Source organism: Arachis ipaensis, chromosome B10 (genome assembly GCF_000816755.2).
Source record: "Arachis ipaensis cultivar K30076 chromosome B10, Araip1.1, whole genome shotgun sequence".
Classification (NCBI taxonomy): domain Eukaryota; kingdom Viridiplantae; phylum Streptophyta; class Magnoliopsida; order Fabales; family Fabaceae; genus Arachis; species Arachis ipaensis.
In genome coordinates, this window is record NC_029794.2 from 83,735,770 (window position 1) to 83,752,863 (window position 17,094).

The following is a 17,094-nucleotide window of genomic DNA, read 5'->3' on the forward strand; positions in this document are numbered from 1 at the left end:
TCATCATGCACTCTGAGTGTCATTTCACCTTTCTCTACATCAATTATAGCCCTTGTTATGGCTAGAAAGGCACTTTCTGATCAAGGCTTTGTATCTTTCCCAGGTATCATATAGTGATTCTCCATCCAATTAAGTAAATATTTGCACCTCTGTCTTCAATCTAATGATCCTCTAAGGTGGGTGAAATTTGGCTAGGAATTTCCTCACTAGATCTTCCCAATTGTTGATGCTTTTCTTTGAGAATGTCTCTAGCCATTGAAAAGCCTTGTCCCTTAAGGAGAATGGAAACAACAATAGTTTGTAGATGTCTGGATGCACACTATTGGTTTTGACAGTTTCATAAATCTTCAAAAAGATGGATAAGTGTTGGGTTGGATCTTCAAGTGGACCTCCTCCATAGGAACAGTTGTTCTGCACCAGAGTAATGAGTTGAGGTTTCAACTCAAAATTGATTGCATGAACATTGGGAGTTAGTATGCTGCTCCCACGGTTTCTTGGATTGGGAAAGGTGTAAGAAGCTAGAACTCTCCTCTGAGGTGGGCCATTGTTGTTAGCCACATCCTCAGGTTGATTTGGGATGTTACCATCCATCTCTTGATTCTCTTCTTCTGATTCTTCTTCTCCAATAACTCCCTTTCCTCTTGCTTCTCTTCTTCTTTTCAGTAATGTTCTCTTTGGCTCAGAGTCAAAGGAGGTGGATTCACCTCTCCTTCCTCCTGGCATACAACACAAACAACACAAAAACCAAGAGCAAAGTACTCTACTGCTAGAGTGAGGTTAAGGTCAGTTTAAACTAAGAAATCTCAAACAGTTAGTATAAAAACAAAGAAAAATTGCTTAATCTATATTATCACCTACTTAATCATTGTCAATCTAAATCAATCCCCGGCAACGGCGCCAAAAACTTGACGAGGGAAAAACGATTCCACACAAACTCACCAGCAAGTATACCAGATCGCATCAAGTAGTAATAACTCATGAGAGTGAGGTCGATCCCATAGGGATTGATGGATTGAGCAATTTTAGTATGGTGATGAATTTAGTTAAGCGAATATTTGCTGATTTGAGTGAAATTTAATTAACAGAAGTGAAATTTCAAGTAAACTAAAGTTGCAGAATGGAAATTGGCAGAATCTTAAAGTGCTGAAGAAATAAATTGCAGAAACTTAAAGTGCAAGAAATTTAAAAGAGCTGAAACTTAAGTTGCAAGAAAAGTAACTAACTGAAACTTAAAGTGCAAGTAATTTAAATTGTAGAATCTAAATTGCTAGGAAACTTAAATTGCATGAAGAATAAAGGGATTTGGGTATTGGGGATTAAAACAGAACTGGAAAATATAAATTGCAGTAGACTAAAGAACTATCAGATGAAGAAATTTAGAAAGTAGATCAATCAGAATTTTAGTACCAAAACAGAAATGAAAAATTTCAGAAAAAGATCAAAACAAAATGAAAACTTAGATCAACTATAAAATTCTAAAAGATAAATTGATAATTGCAGAAGAAAGATAAAATAGGAAGGAAACTCAAATCTCAATAGCTCTCAAAAGAGAAATGAAGAAATTGCAGAAGAAAGAAAATTAGAAGGTAAACTATGATCAGATCCCAAATTCATAAAACTAGAAACATGAAAAATAAAAAGAACACTCCAAGGTGAAGAGATTCCGAAGAATTCTCCAATCAGAGTTCCAAAACCGAAAAGCAAAAGGTAACAATTGCAGAAAAGAGCAAGCAAAACAGAAAGGAAAAATTCAGATCTGATCTCAATGCTAAAATTTTAAAAGGAAAATTAAAAGGGAGCTCCTCAGTGAAATCGAATTCTTATCTATTTATACACTTTTCAATTATGGCATCCAGTACTTGAAGTGGACTTTTTGGCCTTGTATGAAGTGGGTCAAAATGGCTCCTCATTGCTGCTCCCAGGGGAACGTTGCGTTCTCAAAGTGAGCGCAGCTTTCATTTATCCACGCGTACGCGTCACTGATGCATGCGCGTCCTTTTGCGCATTTCCTCATCGACACGTACGCGTCATGTACGCATATGCGTCACCATCAGTCTTCAGCTCCAGCATGCTCGCGCGCTTTCTTTCACGCGTACACGTCGTTGATAGCGTTAACTTAGTGAGCGCTACGTTGGCTTAGTGAACGCTGCCCACGTGTGTGCGTGGGTAGCAAAATATCCAATTCAGCTTCAGCGCCAGCCACGCGTGAGTGTGATTTGTCCCAGATGCTTCATCGACGCATGCGCGTCAAGCATGCGTGCGCGTCGATTGCAAAACTTTGCCTCCAACTTTGAATCTTGCCCGAAAACGCTGAGTAATCAAACGTAGCGCTCCCTTTCGAAACGAGCGCCAAACACTTCCATGCGTACGTGTCATGCACGCATACGCGTGGGTCTTTGAAGAGTGCCCCCGACGCGTGAGCGTCCCACACGCGTGCGCGTCACAAGTGAGCATGGCTTTCATTATTTGAACGCAACGCCATACTGTTGCTTCTCCATTTTTTCATTTTCTCACCTAAAATCAACCAAACAAGCAATAAAAGAGATGATTTAATTCAATCATAGTAATCACTTAATTCTTGCATAAATCTCATGATTTTGTATAAAATAAATGATGTTTGATTGAATCACAATAATCATGAAATTCCACTCCAACCACTTACTTATTATGCAAGAAAGTGCATAAAACCTAATGAAACAAATGAAAAAATGCTTGTGAAACTAGCATAAGATGACTTGTCATCATGGATCCACAGGATCAAGAGAAAACCGCATTCACATGCCCATTTGGTGTGTTTGCCTATAGGCAAATGCCATTTGGCCTGTGCAATGCACCTACCACCTTTCAGAGATATATGCTATCCATCATCTCTGATATGGTAGAGAAGTACCTTGAAGTGTTCATGGATGACTTCTCTATTTTTGGAGACTCATTTGACTCTTGCCTTGATCATTTGGCCTTAGTTCTGAAAAGATGCTAAGAGACAAACCTAGTCCTAAACTGGGAAAAATGCCACTTTATGGTGACTGAAGGCATTGTTCTTGGGTATTGGATTTCAAGCAAGGGAATAGAAGTAGATCAAGCTAAGGTGGAAGTGATTGAACAATTGCCACCACCTACTAATGTCAAGGCAATCATAAGTTTCCTAGGACATGCAGAATTTTACAGGAGGTTCATAAAAGATTTTTCGAAAATTGCAAAACCCCTGTGTAATCTCTTGGCCACTAATGTTCCGTTTGTCTTTGACCAAGAATGTTTGCACACCTTTGAAACCCTCAAAGCCAAGCTTGTCACTGCTCCTATCATCTCTGCACCCAATTGGGACTTGTTCATTCAAACTGACGTGTGATGCCAGTGATCATGCCATTGGTGCAGTTCAAGGGTAGAGACATAACAAGCTTCTGCATGTCATTTACTATGCTATTCGTGTACTAAATGATGCACAAAAAAACTATACTACTGCAGAAAAGGAATTACTTGCAGTGGTGTATGCCACTGACGTTAGGATTTTTGCCAGTAAAGAATGTCATAAAAACAGTCGCGTTGTAGATATAGTCTCTAAACCGACAAAAATCCCTTCGTACAAACGTTTTGGTTGTCACAAGTAACAAACCCCTTTGAAATTGATAACCGAGTATTCAAACCTCGGGTCGTCTTCTCAAGGAATTGCAGGGAAGTATGTTCTTATTATTAGTTATGAAGATTGTAAATTGGGGGTTTTGGAAGTTTGGGCAATGTGCACAGGTATATTTTCGAGCAATAAAAATAAATAAATAACTGTAAAATAAACTCTTCGCAAGGTATGAGAACCGGAAATCCTGTTCTTGTTATCCTTATCAGATGTGATGAGAATTGGATTTTAATCCCACTTAGTTAAGTCAAGTGGACTAATTAGCTTGATTCTCAAGTCCAAGTCAACTCCTGTGGAGAGACTAGTGTTAGAGCAATCCTAACTAAAGCAAAATCTGCCAATTTCAACCACTCTTGAGTTTGACAACTCAAGTATTACCAATTACCTAACCAAAGCCAAAAGGAAGAAAATCTACTTGAATGAAAATAATTTGGATAAACACAGAGCATTAATAAATTAAAGAGAGCAATCATAAGTCTGAATTATCTCAAATAACATTAAATAAAATAGGCAGATCTTAACATGAAAAGTTCATAAGCCAATTGGGCAACATATCTAATACAAGCATTGAAGCATCTGAAAGTAAAAAGAGGAATATAAAGTAAAAGGAATATTAAACCTGGGATTGAGAGTCACTACTAAAACTAAGAGAAATCCTAAATCCTAATCCTAAGAGAGAGGAGAGAACCTCTCTCTCTAAAAACTACATCTACTCCTAAAATTATGAATTATGAGATCCTCCTCATGAATGGATGCATTCCCCCACTTTATAGCCTCTAATCTGTGTTTTCTGGACTGCAAACTGGGTCAAAAACAGCCCAGAATTCGCTGGTTGCGAATTCAGATTCGCTGATTTTCGTCACTTGCGACGCGGCCGCATGGAGCACGCGGTCGCGTCGCCTAGCGTCAGAACAACTATGGCATATTATATATCAAATTGAAGCCCCAGACGTTAGCTTTCCAACGCAACTAGAACCGCGTCGTTTGGACCTATGTAGCTAAAGTTATAGCCGTTTGAGTGCGAAGAGGTCAGGCTGGACAGCTTAGCAATTTCTCCAACTTCTTGTATTCCTTCCACTTTTGCATGCTTCCTTTCCATCCTCCAAGCCATTCCTGCCCTATAATCTCTGAAAACACTTAACACATATATCAAGACATCTAATGGTAATAAGAGAGGATTAATAATAAGCAAATATAAGATCAAAGAAGCATGTTTTCAATCATAGCACATAATTAGGAAGGCAAATGTAAAACCATGCAAATAGTATGAATACGGAGAGTTTCTCATGAATTTTGATTGACCAAAAGATGATGGATACTCCTTTCTTTTTTGCAATGTGCTCAGTCTCAAACAATACTCATCCAAGGATAGTGGAAATTCCATAGTGAGGCAATATCACAAACAGCTAGTGGTTAGTATGCTAACAAGTGAATAAGCAAAGAAAACAAATTAAAATTTGCAGAAATTAGCAGTAATAAACTGAAACAAAAACTATTAACAAAAGAAAAGAAAAATTGCTCAATCTAGTTAACTTCCAATTGGAGAATTGTCAATCGAAAACCAATCCCCGGCAACGGCGCCATAAACTTGATGCGCATAAACTTGTTATGCTACGATTTAGGAAATTGCACGATCGGCAAAATTCCTTCCGGCAAGTGCACCGGTTATCGTCAAGTAAAAACTCACAATAGAGTGAGGTCGAATCCCACAAGGATTGGTTGAGTGAGCAATTCGTGTTAGAAGTATGTTCTAGTTGAGCGGAATCAAAATTTAGATGAGAATTGCGGAATGTAAAATTGCATGAATTAAAGAGCGAGAAGCTAAACTAAAAATAAAAGAAAAAGGCTAGTGAAACTAGCCTAAGATGCCTTGGCATCATTTATCAACCTCCCCACACTTAAACATTAGCATGTCCTCATGCTAAGCTCAAGAGAAGCTATAAGGGAGTGAAGAGGAATGGCAGAATGTATGAAATGCAACCTATGAATGCAACTACATGCAAAATGTTTCTACCTACTTAGTTAAAAGTAAACAAATCCTTCAAGAAAAAGTATGAACTGGATTTCACTAATTCAAATCATAAAAATGAAGCACAAATAGACTTGCAAGAAGAAAATAGCTTATGAAAGCAGGGAACAAAGAATTGAGTATCGAACCCTCACTGGTAGTGTATACACTCTAGTCACTCAAGTATTTAAGGTTCGATTCTCTCAATTCTCTACTAACCTTGCTTTCTAAGGCTTGCTCTTCATCTAACAATCAACATAATTTTAATGCACAAATACACATATCAAGAGGTCTTTTAAGGGTTGTAATAGGGTTAGGGTTAAGGTAGGATTGTATTTGGCCAAGTGGACTAAAATCTGAATCCTTAATTAACTTAAACTTTCCACCTAACTTAAACAATCTATGTAATCTCAATACAAATTCTAACTATCCATCAACCATGTTTTCCACATTATTCATGCATTCTAATTCTAAGTACCGTACATATGCATTGCTTTCACCACTTACTTTGGGGCATTTTGTCTCCTTTCTCTTATTTGCACTTTTTCTTTTCTTTTTCTCTCTCTTTTTTTTTCTCAATGCATATGATTAATTTAGTGAATGCATGAACATGTCCTAAACATTTCTTTCACATTTTTAGGAAAAACATACTTATTTCTCAAACCAAATATTTCCAAACCCAATTTCCCACACTTAAATCATAAGCACTCTCACTAGTCTAAGCTAACTAAGGATTCAAATTAAGGACATTATTGTTTTCAGCTTAGAGTTAATGATGTGCTAAAGTAAAGAACAAAGGGGTAAAATAGGCTCAAATTGGTTTGCAAAGGATAATGAAAGGTAAGGCCATATGGGTATGTAAGCTCAGTGAAACAAAGGCCTCAATCATGTAAGTGTATGCATGCATCAAATTATTGAAATATAGAATTAAGCAAGACAAAGATCACAATTTTAGAGAGAAAAACACACACCAAAAATAAATTATTGGTTGATAAAATGCAACCAATTCAAATAGGCTCAAAATCTCATAGGTTTTGTGTCTTCGAGCTCTAAACCATGTTCCAGTATAATATTTCTTTAAACAAGTGTAACATTAAATTTTTATTCAAATTAGTGAAATACTCTAAAAAGTTTCTTGAAAGAAGAAAATATTACTTCAACCAAGTGGTAAAATATGCAAAAAATTAAACAAATATGCAATCAAACATGCAAATGCAACAATGAACAAACAAACAAATAAATAAAATAAAAATTTTGGTGTTGAGTCAAGAAATAACTAACCCATGGAGATCGGTGTCGACCTCCCCACACTTAAAGATTGCACCGTCCTCGGTGCATGCTGAGATGTGCAGGTGGACGGGTTGTTTCAACTGTTGCTTTTCTCTAAGGATTGTGCAGATGGACTTGTCTGTCTCCTCATGTAAAACGTCTTCCGCTTCCCTTCCGGGTAGCCATCCTGAAAGAAAAAGGGAAGAAAAGTAACCCAGAAATAGAGATAAGAAAATAAAAGAAGTATGGGTGGGTTAATACCAAATGATAAGGGTCTCATTTACATGGAAGCTTCAACATGTAAGTGAGAAAATAATAGAAGCCATGGCATACGAATGGTGCAAAATTTGCAACAATGGGGAAGAGAGTGGGTAATTAAAGACAATGTGAGTTCATGTCAATGCAAAAGGAATATCAGTATTATAAAACTTAGCATTGATTTAAATAATATTACCCAATCAGAATTAAACAAGTCACTAAGCATAAAGAAAATACCAGAAAAGATGTAACAGTTGAATAAGAATATTTGAACACCAATAAAATATGCAATGAATGAAAGTATGCAAATAAATTAAATAAAATAAAACGAAAGTGAAAAATAATGAGAAGTAGAAAAAGAAAGTGAGAAAGGAGAGAGAAGGAAGAAATTAGGATTAGAAGAGAAAAGATAAGAAAATTGGCACCAATCTGAATAGGTTGTGCGACGCTGGCGACGCAGTCGCGTGGGTGACGCGGTCGCGTGGTGCGCAATAAGGTCAGGTGACGCGGACGCGTGTGGCACGCGATCGCGTGACTTGATTTGTGCTAGTGGCGTGAGTGCAGCCTCGCGGTCGCACAACTCTCTATTCGAAACTTGGTATTGCCAAAATCCAGGGTGACGCGGTCGCGTGGTTGACGCGATCGCGTGAATGGCCTTATCTCTAATATGACGCGGACGCGTGGGGCACGCATTCGGGTGGGAGGGCTTGGGCTGCCAGCATGAGTCCAGCCCAACTCCAGCACAACTTTCGGCCATGCACCCTTTTTACGCCGATTTCAGGTCACGCGGCCGCGTAGGTGACGCGGTCGCGTGGGGTGATTTATGCCATTGGCACGCCTCCAGCGCTGCTCCTGCGAAACTCTCTGTTCATATTAATATTATCTCCCATCTCCTTGCGACACGGACGCGTCCCTGATGCGGTCGCGTCGCGTGCTCGCTCTCTTTTTTTTTTAATCTGAAAAGATGCAGAATGCAGTGTTAATATGAATGTGATGCAAAACTCCAGGTTCAATATAATGAAATAAAATGAAACTCAAAAACAAATAAAACTAAATAAAAATGAAAAAGGAACAATCATACCAAGGTGGGTTGTCTCCCACCTAGCACTTTTAGTTAAAGTCCTTAAGTTGGACATTTGATGAGCTTCCTGTTATGGTGGCTTATGCTTGTATTCATCCAGGAATCTCCACCAATGTTTGTATCTCCAGTAACCTCCGGGGTCCCAAACTAGGCATGTAAAGCCCTTGAGCAGCTTCAAAAAGATTCTTAGGCTCCCGGGGTGTTAGATGTCAGAACAGATTCCAGGATCCCAAACTTTACTTTTACACCCATTTTTGTCGGGATCTGTATTTTTCCAGCCGGGTGATAAGTAATTTGAATTCTCACTATAGCTACCAAACAGCTTCCTAGACCCATTCAATTGAGCTCTACACCAACCTTTGCATTTAAACTTAAAGCTTCCAACCATATTGAACCTTGCAGGACAATTCTTACCACTGGCCATCTTCCTCTTACTCTTAATGCCACAAAGAGCTCTAAGTTGACCATCCGTCTCCAGTAGCCCATATTCAAGTGGGATTAGAAAGCTATGGGATATGAATTTTATCCACTTGAATGTTGTGAAGGATGATGGCAACTTAGGGGGAGGTGTTTTTAATGAAATTGCAAGCTCCACTCCCTTGTGCTCTTCTCTGATAATTACCACTTCTTTGCAAGCTTCTTCAATTTCAACCTCTTCCTCTTGGTAGCTTTCTTCCAATTTAATCTCCTCTTCATTGCTTTCCAAGGGCATGGGAGGTTGTGCTTCTTCTTCTTGAATCTCCATCTCTTGATCAACCTCTTCCAAGTCTTCAACTGTGATATGCCTTGGAGGTTGTACACCCTCCTCAGCATCAATTTCAAACGTCTTGGAAGGGGGTTCTATGACTGGACTTTCCCATGGAGGTTCTACATCTCCTAAGTCTTCAACCAATTCTTCTTCTTTGATAATTACAGCTTCCTCCATTTGTTCCGGTACAAAGTCATGCTCCGTACTGTTCACTGGAGTTTCTAGTATCTCCTTCATACTACGTTCTTCATTAGATTGTCCACATGATGCCATGGGGGTTCCTTGAGTGTCTGAACGTCGGGAAGCTAATTGACTCATTATTACTTGCCCCAATTGATGAATGGTTGCCTGACATCGATCCACTGTTTTCTTGAGACGATCCTTTGCCTCTTGATGCACTCGGCTTTCATAAATAGGATCATAGTGCTCTTGGATTGATGGATATGGAGATGGTGAATATTGAAGTGGTGGTTTTTGTGAGTAATTGGGTTGGAATTGGGGTGGTTCTATATATGGTTCATATGGCTTATAAGGTGGTTGGTATGGTGGTTGAGGATTAGGGTCATATGGAGGTGAATGGCGGAAAGGGGGGCTTGTGAGTTTGGTGGTCCAAAGTTATGTTGAGGAGAGGGTTCATAGGCATATGGTGGTGGTTGTTGATAATCAAAAGAGTGCTCACCATAGCCATTGCCTTGATATGCATCACAGGTTGTTGATAGTCCATTGGAGGTGGTTGTTGCCATGAGGGTTAATTAAATCCTTGTGGCTCCTCCCATCTTTGATTGTTCCAACCTTGATGCCTGTTCTCATTGTAATTTCTTCTTCCTGCAACATTATTGTAACCAGACTCATAGCCAAAGGGGTGAGAGTTCATAGTAGTAAATAAAAATTAAAAATGAAAATAAAAATAAATTTAAATTAAAAGGTTATTTAAATTTTGAATTAAATTTTGAAATTTAAAATTTGAAATTTTGAAATTTGAAATTTAAAAATTTTTAAATTTAAATTTTGAAAATTTTTAAATTTGAATTTTGAAATTTGATTTTTGAAAAAAGATAAGATAAGATAAAAAATTTTAAAAATAAAAATCTGAAATTTTTTTTTTCGAAAAAATTAATTAAAAATATTTTTGAATTTAATGAAGAAAGAGAAAAACAATAAAATGACACCAAATTTCAAATTTTTAGATCAAAATGAAGAAAACAACTAAGAACAGCTTGAAGGTCAAGATGAACGTGAAGAACAACTTGAAGATCAAGATGAACACTAAAAACAAATTTTTGAAAAAAAAAATTTTTTTTAATAACTAAATAAAAACAAATAACCTCTTAATTTATGGAAAAACAAAAATAAAAACAAAAATAAAAATAAATAAACAAGCAAAAATAAAAAAAAAATATTTACAATAACCAATAATAAGGCACACGTTTGCAATTCCCCGGCAACGGCGCCATTTTGACGTTAGGATTTTTGCTAGTAAAGAATGTCATAAAAACAGTCGCGTTGTAGATATAGTCTCTAAACCGACAAAAATCCCTTCGTACAAACGTTTTGGTTGTCACAAGTAACAAACCCCTTTGAAATTGATAGCCGAGTATTCAAACCTTGGGTCGTCTTCTCAAGGAATTGCAGGGAAGTATGTTCTTATTATTGGTTATGAAGATTGTAAATTGGGGGTTTTGGAAGTTTGGGCAATGCGCACAAGTATATTTTCGAGCAATAAAAATAAATAAATAACTGTAAAATAAACTCTTGGCAAGGTATGAGAACCGGAAATCCTGTCCTTATTATCCTTATCAGATGTGATGAGAATTGGATTTTAATCCCACTTAGTTAAGTCAAGTGGACTAATTAGCTTGATTCTCAAGTCCAAGTCAACTCCTGTGGAGAGACTAGTGTTAAAGCAATCCTAACTAAAGCAAAATCTGCCAATTTTAACCACTCCTGAGTTTGACAACTCAAGTGTTACCAATTACCTAACCAAAGCCAAAAGGAAGAAAATCTACTTGAATGAAAATAATTTGGATAAACACAGAGCATTAATAAATTAAAGAGAGCAATCATAAGTCTGAATTACCTCAAATAACATTAAATAAAATATGCAGATCTTAACATGAAAAGTTCATAAGCCAATTGGGCAACATATCTAATACAAGCATTGAAGCATCTGAAAGTAAAAACTAAGAGAAATCCTAAATCCTAATCCTAAGAGAGAGGAGAGAACCTCTCTCTCTAAAAACTACATCTACTCCTAAAATTATGAATTATGAGAGCCTCCTCATGAATGGATGCATTCCCCCACTTTATAGTCTCTAATATGTGTTTTCTGGGCCGCAAACTGGGTCAAAAATAGCCCAGAATTCGCTGGTTGCGAATTCAGATTCGCTGATTTTCGTCACTTGCAACGCGGCTGCATGGAGCACGCGGTTGCATTGCCTAGCGTCAGAGCAACTATGGCATATTATATATCAAATTGAAGCCCCGGACGTTAGCTTTCCAACGCAATTGGAACCGCGTCATTTGGACCTCTGTAGCTAAAGTTATAGCCGTTTGAGTGCGAAGAGGTCAGGCTGGACAACTTAGCAATTTCTCCAACTTCTTGTATTCCTTCCACTTTTGCATGCTTCCTTTCCATGCTCCAAGCCATTCCTGCCCTATAATCTCTGAAAACACTTAACACACATATCAAGGCATCTAATGGTAATAAGAGAGGATTAATAATAAGCAAATATAAGATCAAAGAAGCATGTTTTCAATCAAAGCACATAATTAGGAAGGCAAATGTAAAATCATGCAAATAGTATGAATAAGTGGGTAAAGAGTAGATAAATACCACTCAATTGAGTACAAGATAAACCATATAATAGTGGTTTATCAGCCATCGACAAGATCTAGTAGGATCTAAGGTTATTATCTACACTGACTATGCTGCTCTGAGGAATCTACTCACTAAGTAGGATTCTAAGTCCAGGCTCATAAGATGGGTATTACTCCTACATGAGTTTGATATAGAGATCAGAGACAGAAAAGGTACAAAAAATCAAGTGGCTGACCACTTGTCTAGGATTGAACCAGTAGCAGGGACTTCTTCTCCCTCTACTGACATATCCAAAACATTTTCAGATGAGCAACTCTATGCTATCCAGACAGCACCTTGGTTTGCAGACATTGCCAATTACAAGGCTATAAGGTTCATTCCCAAGGAGTTTAACAGGCAGCAAGTCCGAAAACTCATGCATGATGCAAAGTATTACCTGTGGGATGAGCCATATCTCTTTAAGAGAATGCTCAGATAGAATAATCCGACGCTACATGTCTGAAGAAGAGGCACATAGAATCCTGTGGCACTGCCATAGCTCAGTCTATGAAGGACACTTTGGAGGTGAGCGGACAACCACCAAGATTTTCCAAAGTGGATTCTACTGGCCCACTCTCTTTAAGGACTCTATAGAGTTTGTCCATTACTGTGATAGTTGCCAAAGGGCTGGCAACCTCCCTCATGGTCACGACATTCCTCAGCAAAGAATCCTAGAGATTGAGTTGTTTGACGTATGGGGGCATAGATGTCATGGGACCTTTCCCACCTTCCTACTCAAACACCTACATCCTTGTGGCAGTAGACTATGTGTCTAAGTGGGTTGAAGCAATAGCATTGACAGGAGGAAAATTTCCGATTAAGAAATTATAATGAGAATAGCGTTGCAAGTACAGTTCTTAACCGACAAAAATTCCGCTTATCAATTTAAAAAGGGCTATCACAATTTAAGAATAAAATACTGGAAGTAGAATTCCCAGGTCGTCTCCCAACGAGTTGACAAAAGAGTGCAATTTATTGGTCAGAAATTTTTTGAGAAATTTTATAGTTGGAGAACGGGAAATTAAAATGATTATTAATTAAAGCAATAAAAATTAACAAGAGATTTTATATATCTGAAATAGAAAGCCTTGACTGGGAGAAAATTATTCGAAAATTCTATCCTTGTTGAAATTTCTCAAGTATAATAGTAAGAGGTTGTTATTCTACTTAGTTATCCCTTACTTAATAAAAAAAAGTCAAGTAACTAACCAACTCTAACTTACAAGTCCTAATCCTCTCCTAGGGAAGGATTAGAGTAAGTGACTAGAGAGTTGATGAGTGGATAATTTATACCCTTTTTGGCAATGTTTTTGCATAGTTTTTAGTATGTTTTTATTATTTTTATTATATTTTTATTAGTTTTTATTCAAAAAACACATTTCTAGACTTTACTATGAGTTTGTGTGTTTTTCTATGATTTCGAGTATTTTCTGGCTGAAATTGAGGGACCTGAGCAAAAATCTGATTCAGAGGCTGAAAAAGGACTGCAGATGCTGTTGGATTCTGACCTCCCTGCATTCAAAGTGGATTTTCTGGAGCTACAGAAGCCCAATTGGCACGCTCTTAATTGTGTTAGAAAGTAGACATCCTGGGCTTTCCCGCAATATATAATAGTTTATACTTTTCCCGAGATTTGATGGCCCAAATTGGCGTTCAAAGTCAGCCTAAAACATCTTGGCGTAAAACGCCCTAACTGGCACCAAAGCTGGCGTTTGACTCCAGGAACAGCCTAAGCACGAAAAAGCTTCAATGCTCAGCCCAAGCACACTGGGCCCCGGAAGTGGATTTTTGCATTATCTGCACTTAGTTACTCATTTTCTGTAACCCTAGATTACTAGCTTAGTATAAAAACTACTTTTAAGGTCTTTTAGTTAATCTTTTTGTTAAGCTTTTAGCCATATTACACGTTTGGAGGCTGGCCTCACAGCCATGCCTATACCTTTTTCACTTAGGTATTTTCAACGGTGGAGTTTCAATACCCCATAGATTAATGTGTGGAGCTCTGCTGTTCTTCATGAATTAATACAAGTACTATTTTTTTTCTATTCAATTCACGCCTACTTCTTCTCTAAGATATTCACTCGCACTTCAACCTGATGAATGTGATGATCCGTGACACTCATCATCATTCTCACTTATGAACGCATGCCTGACAACCACTTCCATTCTATCTGCAATAGCTTGAATGTGTATCTCTTGGCCTCCTGGTTCACGACGCATGGTTGCCTCTCCTAACAACAGAGCATTCCATTCCGTGAGATCAGAGTCTTCGTGGTATAGGCTAGAACCATTGGCAGCATTCCTGAGATCCAAAAAGTCTAAACCTTGTCTCTGGTATTCCGAGTAGGATCTGGTAAGGGATGACTGTGACGAGTTTCAAACCTGCGAATGTGGGGCACAAGTGACAGTGTGCAAAAGGACAATGGTCCTATTCCGATGCTAGCGAGAACCGACAGATGATTAGCCGTGCGGTGACAGCGCATATGGATTTGTTTTCATCCGAGAGGATCATACAGCTTTCCATGGAAGGAGGTAACGCATGGTTAGAAGAAGGCAATAGGAAAGCAGAGGTTCAGAAGTAACAAATCATCTCCAAACGCTTATCTGAAATTCCCACCAATGAATTACATAAGTAACTTTGTCTTATTTTATATTTTATTTATATTTTAATTATCAAAACCTCATAACCATTTGAATCTGCCTGACTGAGATTTACAAGGATAACCATAGCTTGCTTCAAGCCGACAATCTCCGTGGGATCGACCCTTACTCGCATAAGGTATTACTTGGACGACCCAGTGCACTTGCTGGTTAGTTGTGCGGAGTTGTGAAAAAGAGTTGAGATTAAGATTGTGCGTACCAAGTTTTTGGCGCCATTGTTAGAGAACACAATTTCTTGCACCAAGTTTTTGGCACCGTTGCCAGGGATTGTTCGAGTTTGGACAACTAACAGTTCATCTTGTTACTCAGATTAGGTAATTTTATTTTATTTTTAAGCTTTTTATTTTTAAAAAATTCAACAAAAAAAATATACAAAAATTTTATTTTGTTCTTCAGAATTTTTAAGAATGAATTCTAGAGTTTTAGATAATATGTGAAGCCTGGCTGGCTGCCAAGCCATGTCTGAATTCTTTTGGACCGAGGCTTCCACTTATCATTGCAGGAGCTTTTTTATTCCCATCAATTTAGCTGTTGTATTTAATGCTCTGCTGAAGCTTGGCTGGCCATTGGCCATGTCTAATCTTTTGGATCGAAGCTTTCACATAAAGCTTTGTTGGCTATTTAGCCATGTCTAAATTTTTGGACCGAAGCTTTAGACTAACATTGCATGATTCCTGGAATTCTTATTAAAAATTTTGAATTTCTTTATTTTTCTTTTTCCAAAATAATTTTCGAAAAATTTAAAAAAAAATTAATAAAACTAAAAAAAAAAACAAATTTCATGTTTAAGTCTTGTGTCAAATTTTAAGTTTGGTGTTTATTGCATCTTTTTAATCTTTCTTTAAATTTTCGAAATTTCATGCATGTGTTCTTCATGATCTTCAAGTGTTCTTGATGACTGTCTTTGTTTGATCTTGTGTTTTTCTTGTTTTGTATCTTTTCTTATTTTTCATATGCATTTTTGAATCCTTAGTGTCTATAGATTAAAAATTTCTAAGTTTGGTGTGTTGCATGTTTTTCTTTTCTAAAAAATTTTCAAAAACATGTTCTTGGTGTTCATCATGATCTTCAAAGTGTTCTTGGTGTTCATCTTGACATTCAAAGTGTTCTTGCATGAATTAGTTGTTTTGATTTTAATTTCTTATGTCTTGTGTCTATCTATTGTTTTTCTCTTTCCTCATTAATTTCAAAAAAAAAATATCTTTCCCTTATTTTGCTCATAAATTTTGAAATTTTGAATTGATTTAGTCAAAAGTTTTAAAATTTGGTTGTTTCTTGTTAGTCAAGTCAAAATTTCAAATTAAAAAATTGTATCTTTTTCAAATCTTTTTCAAAAATCAAATCTTTTTCATTTTTTTATTTATTTTCGAAAGTTTTCAAAATTGATTTTTAAAATCTTTTTCTTATTTTTATTTCATATTTTCAAAATTAATGGTAACATTTAATGTTTAGATTCAAAAATTTTCAAGTTGTTACTTGCCTATTAAGAAAGGATCAATCTTTAAATTCTAGAATCATATCTTTTAGTTTCTTATTAGTCAAGTAATCAACTTTATTTTCAAAAATCAAATCTTTTTAATTTCCTTTTCAAATCTTTTTCAAAATAAAATTTCAATCATATATTTTTCAAAATCAATTTCAAAATCTTTTCTAACTTCTTATCTTTACAAAATTGATTTTCAAATCTTTTTCAATTAACCACTTAGCTTTTTGTTTGATTTTAAAAGTTTACTATTTCAATCATATCTCTTTCAAAACCACCTAACCACTTTTCTCTCTCCAATTTTCGAAAATCACTAACCATTATTTTCAAAAATCTTTTTAATTAATTAATTTATTCATCTTTCAAATTTTATTTTATTTTTTCCCTTAATTTTTGAATACTAACCAATAATTAAAATAAAAACAAAAATATTTTCCTTTTATTTTAATTTAAAATTATAATTCTCTCTCTCATCTCTTTCTATTTATTTATTTATTTACTAATACTTCTCTTCTTCTTATAATATGAACCCTCTCTCCCTCTCTGTGTTCGAATTCTTCATCTTCTCTCTTCTTCATTCTACTCTTCTATTCTTCTACTCACATAAAAGAATCTCTATACTGTAACATAGAGGATTCCTATTCTTTTATGTTCTATGTTCTCTTATATGAGCAGGAGTAATGATAAGAACATTCTTGTTGAAGCTGGTCTGGAACCTAAAAGGACTCTAAAGAGGAAGCTAAGAGAAGCTAAAGCACAACACTCTGGAGAGGACCTGACAGAATTTTTCGAAAAAGAAGAAGAGATGGCCGAACCCAATAACAATGGTGGAGATGTAAGGAAGATCCTTTGTGACTTTATTGCACCATCTTCTGACTTCTGTGGAAGGAGCATCTCAATTCCTGCAATTGGAGCAAAAAACTTTGAGCTTAAGTCTCAATTAGTTTCTCTGATGCAACAAAACTGCAAGTTTTATGGACTTCCATCTGAAGATCATTTTCAGTTCTTAACTGAATTCTTGCAGATATGTGATACTGTTAAGACCAATGGGGTTGATCCCGAGGTCTACAGGCTCATGCTTTTCCCGTTTGCTGTGAG